The sequence below is a fragment of the Peromyscus californicus genome, unplaced genomic scaffold (assembly GCF_007827085.1).
Source record: "Peromyscus californicus insignis strain IS unplaced genomic scaffold, ASM782708v3 Scaffold_13__1_contigs__length_99412109, whole genome shotgun sequence".
Taxonomy (NCBI): domain Eukaryota; kingdom Metazoa; phylum Chordata; class Mammalia; order Rodentia; family Cricetidae; genus Peromyscus; species Peromyscus californicus.
Genome location: NW_026294424.1, coordinates 6,867,187 through 6,879,284, shown reverse-complemented (window position 1 = coordinate 6,879,284; position 12,098 = coordinate 6,867,187). Strand labels below are relative to the sequence as shown.

Sequence of the window (12,098 nt, the reverse complement as noted above, 5' to 3'; positions counted from 1 at the left end):
CATATGTATGGATGTATGAGAATAAGGAGGCTGCTTGGAAAGAGAAGAGGACCCAGCAAGGGAGAGTGATGGAGGTTGAAACAATCAAAGCATAATGATGCGCATTATTTTATACTATGAATACATCCTTCCTAAAACACCCTTAGCACAGGGACTGACGCACTTAACCCAGGCTCCATGACGGTGGACACAGGACACCAGGCCTCCCTACACCAACCATACTGCCATTTCCTTATAGAAGTACTAGCCAGGGTGGCATCTGTTCTAGCTTTTCAGAGAGACCAAAGGGCCCATGAGGTCCCTGTGCTCAGGAAGGAGTCTCAGTGATCAGCTAAAGCACCTAGAGATCACTGGCTGGGTCAGTGAGTCAAACCCCAGAGAGCAGCCATAGAGGAAGGATGTGACAGGTGTAAGCCACAGCAGTACCGGGTGTCATCTAATCATAGCTGAAAATGTCATGTCCTAATTCCCAGAGCCCGTGAGTCTGTTGCTGTGCATGCCCAAAGGGTCTAGGCAAATGGGATTGGGTTCCAGATCTTAAAATGGGGATCACACAGGTGGACCCAGTATAATCTCAAAGGTTCTTAAAAGATGAAAGAAGGAGAGCCCGAGAGTACCTGCCAGCCTTGAGGATGGAGGAAGATGATGATACCAGCCAAGGAGTGAGGGCAGCCTCTCAGAGTGAGAAAGGCAAATACACTCCCCAGTAAGTGTCCCTGGGGGACACAGCTCTACCACCCTGAGTTTAGAACGTCAGACTTCAGGTCTGCGCACTGATAAGTGTTCTATTTTAAGCCAGTTTAAGTTCTCTGGTGCCGCTGTGCACGACCAGTTACCACCCATCGGTGGATGAAGGTCTTGTATAATAATTGAGGGACCAGCCTTAATATTATACATCCCAGGGGCTCAGGAGAGAGAACTACTAATGGCGAGGACTATTTTTGGGAAATAGAATCTCAGCACACCGAGCTCTATAGTCCACTTGCTTTAATTCCTCTGGCATAACATCCTTTATACCCAGCTTCAGTTCTGTTCTCATGTCTAGCTCCTTTCTTGCCTGATTTCTCTCTATATTTATCTACTGCTTCCTCTAAGTTCTAGCTTAATTCTTTCATCTTAACTCTGCCTCATCTATGTCCTTTTCATCTTGTTCTTACCCAGCTAGTATTTCCCCATCTGACTCTTCCTCATCTTCCATCTCATTCCTCTGGTCCTCTCTTCTAGCCTTCAATCTAGTTTTTCCCCATCTCAGTTTGTTCCTCTCAAGTTCTTACCCATCTAGTTCTTCCATTCTCTTTTCTCTTATCCGTCCCTCCGTGCCCTGGAAGTCCTGGTATATAAAGCCAGGCTTCCAGGGTCAAACGGAGGGGTGATAAGAATCACATTGAGAGGCAATAACCATTAATTATCATTTGCAACCCCAAAAGGAAGTGACCAATGGGGAAATGAATTAACTAAAGGCTAGATTCAGGTAATATCTAAGAAGAGGGCTCTTATGTGCTCAACTATAATCTTAAACGTGATTGGTAAAAAATGTTAAGAATCTATAAGTTGCTAGGTCAATGGGAGAAAATAAAACTGTCTTCTTTTTTCCTGTGGCTCCTATCTGTCCAAGCTATCTATTGTTTTTCTACTAGGTGGGGAAAAGTGTGCTCAGTCACTAGGCAACCTGTGTACAGCTAGATGCCTCTGGTGATAGTTAAAGGGCGATCTGGAACTGGAGGTAAGATTTGGGAAAGGAGGAAGTAAGGCTTAATTGGCACATCCGCCAGGCTTCTCAAATGGGTAGTCTGTTCTTAGAAAGTACAGAGGTATCTCTGATAAGGTACTTTCCTCCATCTGGGGATGGACCTGGCCGGTTGCTGCCAATGATGATAATTACAGGGAGGCTTGAACTGGGGTTCTGGCTTTGCATAGCTGTCAGCGCAGAAGGTTATCTAAATATTCCTAGAAGTGGTTAGGTAAGGAGTTAGAGGTCTATAAAGTTAGTAAGTCTGTAAGAAAGGGGGGTCCGAGCTGAATTGTGTAAAGCTATTACTTAACGTCCACCTGACCTAGGTGGTGTCTCCTTATGGAATTTACCTTAAATCAGGAGACTTGCATGTGGACTGTTAATACTGCTAGTCCTTGAAAGTGGCCAAGGGAGCTATCTGATTCCAGAGAAAGCCTTTCCTGAGGCAGTTCTCCAAATACCTGGAATGTGTATGTCCAGAGAGTGATCAGTCCACACTGTTAGCCCTTCTTAGGGAAAAGTCAATTGGGAAAACTATGAAGGCACACATGACTTTCATAACAGAAGACAGCTGATATATAATAAGCCAAGTAACACCAAAAACTCCTTGGGATTTGGCTTCCTCTGGAGGAATTCCCTGATTCCTCCAGGTAGTGACTTTGCCATAACCAGCTGAGTACTTATGATATATTCCTGCGGCCTGCAGCATGAAGGCAACTGGGATATATTTTCTCTTCAAGTTGCAGAGGCTACAAGTTCAAAATCAAGGTGTTAGTGGAGCCAGACCCCTCTGAAGCCTCAAGGGAAGAGTCTGTTCTACACTTTTCTCTTACTGCCCATGTTGCTGGTGATATTGGTGTCCATTGTTTGTATTTTCATCACTCCTGTTTCAGTCTCTACATCTGTCTCCTCCTCCTCCTCCTCCTCTTCCTCCTCTCCCTCCTCCTCCTCCTCCTGCTCTTCCTCCTTCTTCCTTCTTCCTTCTTCCTCTGTCTCTGTCTCTCTCTCTGTCTCTCTGTCTCTCTCTCTCTCTCTCTCTCTCTCTCTCTCTCTCTCTCTCTCTCTCTCTGACATACACATAGGATCCATCTCTGTAGTGCAGGCTGACTTTACAGCTCGCCATGCTCCTGCCACAGCCTCCAAGTGCTGGGGTCACCGTCCCAGGCCACTGCTTGTTATCTAAGGGTCTTATATGGATAACAGCCATATTGGACGTCCCAGCATGGCTCCATCTTGACCAAGTATATCTGCATGTTCTCTCTAAGCAGTCACATTCAGAAGTTCCAGAAAGATCATAAATTTGGGATCAGGTGAGGGAATCAGCTAGCCCAGGCCAGCCACTAAGTGTTGGAAGCTCATCCCTACAGGGGGCTTTGCTGTGAGTGGGAAAGCCGTGTCCTGAATGCTGCTCTGTAACACATTGGTGGCCTGGGTTTCATGAGTTTATTCCCTTTTTAGCAATACGAATTCATTGTTCCATGTGACCCTGATGGGTATTTTAAGAATCAGTGCTTTCCTGGGGATCAAGTTCATCAGGGAGGGACTGGTTTTTTTTTGTTTTGTTTTGCTTTTTAAAGATTTATTTATTATGTATCAGCATGTATGACTGCAGGCCAGAAGAGGGCGCCAGATCTCATTACAGATGGTTGTGAGCCACCATGTGGTTGCTGGGAATTGAACTCAGGACCTCTGGAAGAGCAGTCAGTGCTCTTAACCTCTGAGCCATCTCTCCAGCCCGGGACCGGTCTTTTGTGGTCATTTATTCCATGTGATTGCACCATCTAAGAGCTGACCAGCACCTCATTCCTAGTCCCGTGCCTGTCTTAGAGGCTGAGGTAATTTTGCTCTTGGTGTTCCACAGTCTGGAGCTGCTATGCCATTAGTCTGGTCGGCCTGGGAACACCACGGGCGGAGGGAAGCAGAATGTCTCAGGCCCAGCTCCCTGCCATCAGAGAGAAGCAATTTGTATTGGAAGGCACAAAGCGTCCTTTGGCCCTGAGTTGGCTGTGGGGAAGAACGCTGTCTCCACCCTCCCTGTTTATATGTCCTTGCTTCAGAAGCTGCGTGCTTTGAAGGTGGCTCAGTCACACTGGGATCCTGGCTAGTCACTTCTCTGGGAGTGTTTGATCTGAACATTAGGAGCCTGCTGGGTCCAGCAAGGCCAACCTACTAAAGCCTTAGGATGTGTTGGAGGAAGAAAGTCAGAATGGAGTGTGTGCAGTGTGTGTGTGTGTGTGTGTGTGTGTGTGTGTGTTGACACCCTGAGGACTTCACTTTGCCTCTTCTAAGTTTCAAGGCCTCAGTCCATCAGTTTTCCAGTTGGGTTCCCTGGATCCCACTAGGTGATGAAGAGGATGTAGGCTCCCACCCTGATCTACCCAGATGCCCTCTGTGCTGAGGCCAGCCAGCTTCCTGCTAAGTAAGGATGTGGGATGGCGAGGACTGTCCTAGCTCCATCCTCTTGGCCAGGTCGGCATCTGGGATGGGAAATGAAATCTTGCAGGCCACTGAGGCTAAATGAGATACTCAAGTCCAACTAGATGGGACTTACTGTGCAGGGTCCCCGACTGGAAGTCACGGCTTCATCTCATGCAGACTAGGTGTGCCTCTCCCAGACCAGTTTTGTGATGACTTAACACGCTGGAATGTCCGAGCATGGGCCCAGCTCCCTGGCTTGCTCACTGTCATACCTGTCCACTCTAAGCTCGTTCTCCCACTTGCTCTCCTAAAAGATGAGTTTGCTCAGGACTGGAGGTGTAGCTCAGTTCTAGAATGCTCGCTTAGCATGCGCACATGGTCCCGTCTCTAGCATCACATAAACCAGGAGTGAAAGTTCATGTTTGCAATCCCAGCACTCAGGAGGTAGAGTTAAGATGAGATGTTAAAGTCATCCTTGGCTATATAGCAAGTTCGAGTCCAGCCTGGGATACATGAGACCCCATCTCAAAAAAAAAAACAAAAAAAAACGAAGTGAGTTTTCTAAGTGTGCATGGATTGAGTTATTTGTTCAACGATTGTTTTAAACAAAATAACCTGGCCCCTTGTGTGAGCCTTAGTTGCCTCTGAGGCAGTTGCCATCTGCTGCAGGATGTTGATCACAGGCAAGTTGCCCCTTCCAAACTGGCATCCCGAATTTCTGGTACCCAGGTTGAGTCTGGGTGCAACATCTCTCAGAAGTGCCAGCCATACAGAGTCGGGTGGTGCCCCCAATATGGCAAAGCAGCTGCCCAGGTTCGATGGAGGAGGGCGGAAGGCAGGTGGTTAGAGGCACCATGGGCTTGCAGTGTGCTTCCAGAAAAGCGGGGGAAAGAGGCATGCCTTGACCCATCAGAGGGTTTAGGCACAGGCTGGACACGAAGGAGGAACCACAGCCCACCCCCTCCCCGGGCAGAGAGGGGTGCTTTGTGTACTCTATTCCTCTGACTGGCCCCTCACTCCCAGCTGCTGCCCTGCAAAGACAGCAGCCTCCTTCGTCACGCCTGCCTGCGTTTCCCCAGTGTGCACTCTGAGGGGGCCTCTGCTAGGAGGGAAAGCGAGGCACAGCATGTCTGTCTGACACCCTGCCAGTGCTCCCCACAGGCCCTGTCAGCAGCAGCTGGGACACAGCACGTGATCAGAGGCCAGCAGCACTCACCCCCTGAGGGCTCTGATGGCAGACACACGGAGCAGTGAGGGACCTCTGCTGACCCTTCTCACTATATAAGGATGCACCACCCAGGCTCTGAGCCCCCAGCAGAAACATCTTGGTCACGTGGGCAGAAGAAGGGTTAAGTGTAGGCTGATAGTGGCTACTTAGACACCTGACATCGTCAGGCCCTCCCTCCAGGCCTCAGTGTACCCTCTGAAAACAAGTGTGAGCCTGGATGAACCAGGCAGAACCCTGACTTGTTCTGTCAAGGGAGGCCAAGGGCTAGGCTGCCCCCCTGCTTTGCCGGGCTCTTCTTGAGAGCATGACCTGAATGCTCGGGACTCAGCTGGAGTGCTCTCGTGTCCAGATGGTGCCCTTATTTCTACTCACAGTGCCTGATGGAGATGGGAGGAAAAGTAGTGAAGGGGACGCTGGGCACAGCCATGCCAGGCACTCCAGGAGAATCCCCAGCTCCGCTCTGTCACCTCGGTGACAGGGCCACACTTGTTTCCATGGGCTTCTTCACTATTAGAAAGCTGTCCCTGATCCAAGGACCAGAGTCCATCCTTCTCTCTGAAAGCACTACAGGTTGTTCTGAACAGAGACCAAAGTGATTTTTACATCACAGGTAATAGAGGTAGCCCAGAAAAGTAGGAGACCCCAAGGCCAGGACCCAAGACCTCCTCCCAGGGAGCAGGGCAATGGCCCGAGCCATCTCAACTCTGCGTTGGGGTACATATAGGTGACTAAAAAAGACTCTGACTGCCCGGTGGTGGTGGTGGTGCACACCTTTAATCCCAGTACTCGGGAGGCAGAGCCAGGCGGATCTCTGTGAGTTCAAGGCCAGCCTGGGCTACAGAGTGAGTTCCAGGAAAGGCACCAAAGCTACACAGAGAAACCCTGTCTCGAAAAACCAAAAAAAAAAAAAAAAAAAAAAAAAAAGACTCTGGCTGCTCCCCAACTCAAGCCCGTTGCAGATGGCTTGGGAAGGGTCTGAGCAGTCTCTCAGATAACAGGGTGGAAACTGAGTCAGACCAGACTCTCAGCACAATGCCACCATCCCAGCTCTCCGCTCCTGGCCTAACTCATCGAGTCTTTCTCAGAGGTGCCACTTGTCTGGGGTCAAGCCCTGTCCTGCATTATGACCCCAGTGGCAAAACTTTGGACCTGTTGGAAAGTGCTCAGGCTGACCTCCTGTTTCCACTGTTTCTTGAAAGGACTCGAGTTTTCTAGAAGGTTAATGGAGAATTGCTTTCAGGCTTCTAGTGGTAAAAATCCCACCTGCTGCTAGCCACCTGACATAGGTCCTTCCCGGGCGGCAAGGGCCAGCATACTTGATGGGCACCTGAAAAGCAGGAACTCAGGATGGAGACAGCTCCATAAAAGCGCCTGAGTAAAACAGACACCAAGAACAAGGGCTCAGGGGCCCCCTCTCCTGTTGCCTCATAGCTTCAGACCCCCAGACCGGCCAGGCGGCCCCGCCCAGAGCTGCTCATCGGTTCAAAATCCTAGCCACCTCCCTCTGCACCTCTGCCTCTGAGCAGCTGCAGTTTCTGCAGTAGCTGCGAGGTCTGGTGACCTCAGACCCCCAAAGGAACCTGCTTTTGACTGGCCCTAGGTCTCAGTTGCTGCTTTTCTTGTATTAATATAGTTACAAATTTCCTGTTGAACTTAATGTCTCTGGAAGACTTAGCATGAGCTGTGTTGATGAGTCATTGGTTTCTGGTTTTTTTGTTTGTTTGTTTTGTTTTTAGTGACTGGATATTCATTGTTCTCAGATCCTCCTTGCTGCTGAGTTTACTCCGAGTAGAGTCTGGGAATAGAGTATATGGATCATGAAAACTTTAGGACCCTCAAGGCATACATAAGCTTGAGAACTGCAGCCCCGTGACAGCATAATCCAAATGCTTGGTCCTGGTTTTGGGATAAACTCCATCCTGATAGAGCCCCTTTTGAAGGGTGTGGTGGGAGGTAGAAGCCATGCAGTCGTTATCATAACTGTGGGGTGGGTACTAGATGCTAGGCAAGCACTCAGTGAGCCACTCCCCAGCCTTGTGTGGATCCACTAGAGGTGGCCTTCAGAAACCATAAAGTGACTTAATGCCATTGTTTTTCCTAGTTTGAGGAATGCTGTGTTAGTTTTTACTTGCAGATGTAATATAGCTCACCTTCCATACACACTGATTCTACTTCTAAAAACTCAGACAACCACTGTTCAAAAAACATGAGATAGCCAGGCAGTGGTGGCTTACACCTTTAATCCCAGCAAATGAGAGGCAGAGGCAGGTGGATCTCTGTGAGTTCGAGGCCAGCCTGGTCTACAGAGTGAGTTCCAGGACAGCCAGAGTTGTTAATACCAAGAAACCCTATCTTGAAAAACCGAAAAGAACAAAAACAAAAAAAAAACACATGAGAAAATTACACTTATATTAAACATGTTCAAACTTCTTTACATTTCCTAAGTAATAATGCTATGTACATAGCATTTCTATTATTTGGATTGTGTTATGATAATTGAGATATGATTTGAAATACACAAAAGGATGTGTACAAGTCTATGCATATAGTATGCCTTTGCATTTTTTTGTTTTTTACAGATTCATGAGTGTGCAGGTATGTGTGCATCGTGTGGAGGCCAGAGGACAGCCTCGGGCTCCTTGGACACTGTCTGCTCTCTCCTCTCCTCTCCTCTCCTCTCCTCTCCTCTCCTCTCCTCTCCTCTCCTCTCCTCTCCTTTCCCCTCCCCTCCCCTCCCCTCCCCTCTCCTCCCCTCCCCTCCCCTCCTCTCCTCTCCTCTCCTCTCCTCTCCTCTCTTCTCTTCTCTCTCTTCTCTTCTCCTTTTCCTTCCTCCCTCTCCTCCTCTTCCTCCTCCTCCTCCTTCTTTCTCTCTCTGTCTCTCTGTCTCTGTCTCTCTCTGTCTCTGTCTCTCTCTCCAGGGTCTCTGGCTGCCCTGGAACTTGAAACTTGACCTCACCAAGTAAGCTACGTCAAATGGTAAAATCCTAGGTCAAATCCTCCTTTCTCTGCCTCCCAAGTGCTAGGATTTAGAAGTGTGTACATTTTTAAAGTAGTCGTAGTAGTTGTTGTTGTTGTTGTTTTAATAGTTCCAGGGATCAAACTCAGGTCCAAATGCCTCTTCTTTACTCCATTTCCCAAGTGCTGGGACTCCAAGCATGGACACCTGGGTTTTGTGGTCCTGGGAAATTGAACCCATGGATTCATGCATGCTAGGAAGCAGTCTACCAACTAAGCTACAACATCAGCCCTACCACATCATTTTATAGAGGGGCCTTGAGCATCTTTGGGGATTCTGGAACAGCTCCCTAAAAATACTGCATTTAATACATCTTTCCAATGTGGATTTTCTTTTTGTGAGATTTCTAGACTCACTGTGACCAAGTCTCAGTCGGTGTTCAGCTCTGTTTCCACCCACAGCTGGGGTGGGATTGTCCATGGGCTCTGTTTGAGCAGCCTCAAGGCTGCTGCAGGAATGTGGTCTAAGGACCAGCATCTCCTCCTCCAGGGGCAGCATGTATGTAGAGATGGCATGGAGTGTGACCATGACTGGTTGTTGGGACCTTGGGGCTAGGTGGGTCCTGCCTTCTCTATGTGTGGTTGGTCTTAGGGAATGCCCACCCAGGACTCTCCAGTCCCTGGTCTTCTGTAGCAGTTCTGGCCTTGCCTTCTGACCTGTCAGTCTGCTCACCATGCCATTGGTACCAGGCTTGTCTTCTGCTTGAATGCTGCACACTTCCTTTTGTTGAAGGGAAGGAACAGGACCCCTCGGCTTGTGCCAGAGGTTCCTCCACCAACGTGCCCCTCCGCTCCCACTTCACCACTCACTTCTTCCCACATCCTGCCCTCTGTGTGGGACCTGACACCCTGTGCTGTAACACGAATTGCCAAATGGTCTTATTAATAGAAAACCCAGAGCCAGATATTGGGGTGAAAGCTGAAAGATCAGAGAAACAGGCCAGCCATGTTCTTACCTCTATGAAATCCTCAGCCTCAAGAGAATGAGTTCCTGTTTCTTCACACCTTATGTAACTTTCTGTGCCCAGACATCACTTCCTGGGATTAAAGACGTGTGGGCTTCCCAGTACTGGGATTAGAGGTGTGTGCCACCACTGCCTGGCTCTGTTTCCAGTGTGGCCTTGAACTCACAGAGATCCAGACGAATCTGTGCCTCCCGAGTGATAGGATTAAGGGTGTGTGCCATCACTGTCTGGCCTCTATGTCTAATCTAGTGGCTGGCTCTGTCCTCTGATCCCCAGGCAAGTTTATTAGGGTACACAATATGTCACAACACTGTGCTACTGCCGGCAACCAGAGGGCATGCACCAGGCCCTCAAATCATTCATTCTTTTATTCACCCCACCTTGTCTCCCTGGGGAGGACTCTCCCTGCCTGTCTCTGTGAATAGACAACCATTGCTGACCCTAGTTCCTCCCCTAATGGTGTGACACAAGTACATCCTTTGTCCCTGGGTTTAGAACGTGGGCCCTAAGAAATATGCACATGGGCTGGAGAGATGGCTTGGAGGTTAAGAGCACTGGCTGCTCTTCCAGAGGTCCTGAGTTCAATTCCCAGCACCCACATGGTGGCTCACAACCATCTATAATGAGATCTGATGCCCTCTTCTGGCATGCAGGCGTACATGCAGGCAAAATACTGTATACATAATAAATAAATAAATCTTTAAAAAAAAGGAAATATGCACACAGGTGTCCTGTTTACTGACAGGTCAAATAGAGGAGCAGTGACCATCCCCCTGTTCATCACGTGGGAGGATGTCCGGCTACTTGGTCGTCAGAAACTGGGGGTCATGTTGAGGTGGGCCTGCAGCCAGCAAGCCCCAACTGAACCCTCCTGGCTGGAGAGCCAGCTGCTGGGTCCAGCTGTTGACTGGGTGTACTGGTTGTTTGCCCAGGAAGGTGGCAGGTGCTTCAGTGCTGGGGTCCTCAGCACCAAGACTCTGGCACAGATAGATCCGAATATTCTAGAATTCTCTTGCCTGATGTCCCCAAGGAGTTCTTTTTTTAAAAAAAAAACCAAAACATATAGAATAATGGGTTTCATTAGGTCGTTTCCACATGTATGCATCATATGCTTTGCTACACACCACATCACCCTTGCTCATTCCACCTCTTGCTCGTCTCTTTTCTCTCCCCAAATAGTCCCCCTCCTATTCCCATACTTTTTTTTTAATCCATATTCTGCTCTTGAGAGAAAATCCAATACTTACCTGAACCTGCCTTGTTTTACCTAACATGATGACCTCCAGTTCCATCCATTTTCCTGCAGGAGATATAACTCATTGTGTCTCTCTTACCATTGGTCCCAAATGGAATTTAGGCTGGTCCTGTGTCTTGGCTATTGTGATTGGTGTCATAATAAACACGGATCTGCGGGTGTCTCTTAGAGTCTGCTGAGTGTATGCCCAGAGTGACACTGTCTGTCTCAAGACTTTTTTGTCCCCAGATCCACATTACTGGGTCGTTGTGTGCAGTAGCTGAAGCTGAGCCTTGATACCCTGAGTACTGGGTACACCACCACTAGTGATTCAGAGGAAAGGCCGTGCCAGCAGTTGGAGATGGAGTCAAGCCCCTATTTGCCCCTCAAGTGCTAAGCCCTGTGCCCGCAGCCTGGCACTCTTTCTCCTGCAGAGAGGGAGGGAGGGAGGGCCGCTGTCTACCTGCCATTCCAGGGAGGCCCAGAGCACCTGTCAGTGGCTCCAGTGGCCTCCAGACACCGGATCACTCAGGGCTGCAGTTACTCTGGCCTGTGGGGAGGGGGCTGGATATTAGCCCAAAGCCTCAGCAGACCTCAGGGACACAGTGTGCAGTAGATGTTCCCCTCAGCTCCCCACTGCTTGGGTCCTGTGCAGCCAGCCAGCCTGCCACTGCTGTGAGCTCAGGACACACTCAGAACAGTGACCAAGTTACGTCCACCCACAAGTACCTTGCCTGCTGTGGGAGAAATCTGTTCTCTCAAAATACGCATTCTTTTTTTTTCCTTACTTTTAATTTTATATCTTGGGTTGCATATTTCCTTCATCTAAGAAAAGCCTTTGCTGATTATTTCTAAAACAAGGCATTTCAGAAAACTTTAGCAGACAGGCACTGGGAAAATCACGGGCCCATGTCAGCCTGGCTATTCCATGCCCTCATTAAAGCAGCAGCAGGGTCGCAGGCCAGCTGCCCACAGAGGCCGCTGTGGACACCGGCCAGGCTAGCAAGAAGGGAAAAAAAAAAAAGGATTCCTGTGCTACTGTGTGCGTCGTGAGAGGGAACAGGCCCCTGCACAGAAGCCCCAGTTGACTGGAAGTGAGTGGCCATGTTCTCTTTCTGTGTGTGTGTGTGTGTGTGTGTGTGTGTGTGTGTGTGTGTGTGTGTGTGTGTGTAGATGTGGCCATGCTCTGCAAGGGGGCGGTGGAGATTAACAGGAAGAGGGTCTAGAGTAGGTATGGCAACAAGAGAGTGGTCTTGACTGTGGCAAGGGAGTCTCCAGGCAGACTTTGGAGAGGAAGTGGTGTTGGATTGAGCCTCAGAGAGTAAGTGGGATGAGAACTTGAGGGGGTATAATGCTCCAGGCATCGGGATGTACATGATGGGAAGAGAGGCCCCAAGCAGGGGTGCGCAAGTGCTTGCAGGACAAGGGACAGTTGGCATGACTAGGGATGGGCATGGAGTTAGCCAAAAGTGTTGGCTGTCCTGGGATGGCTGCAGATGAGAGGAG

The 12,098-nt window shown here is 49.2% G+C and overlaps 1 protein-coding gene across 5 annotated transcripts in view; it reads left to right on the top strand.

The window, feature by feature from the left end:
- Osbp2 (oxysterol binding protein 2) overlaps positions 1–12,098 on the top strand; it is a 163,196-nt gene that overhangs the window by 124,871 nt on the left and 26,227 nt on the right. The gene's annotated exons all lie outside the window — the stretch shown is intronic.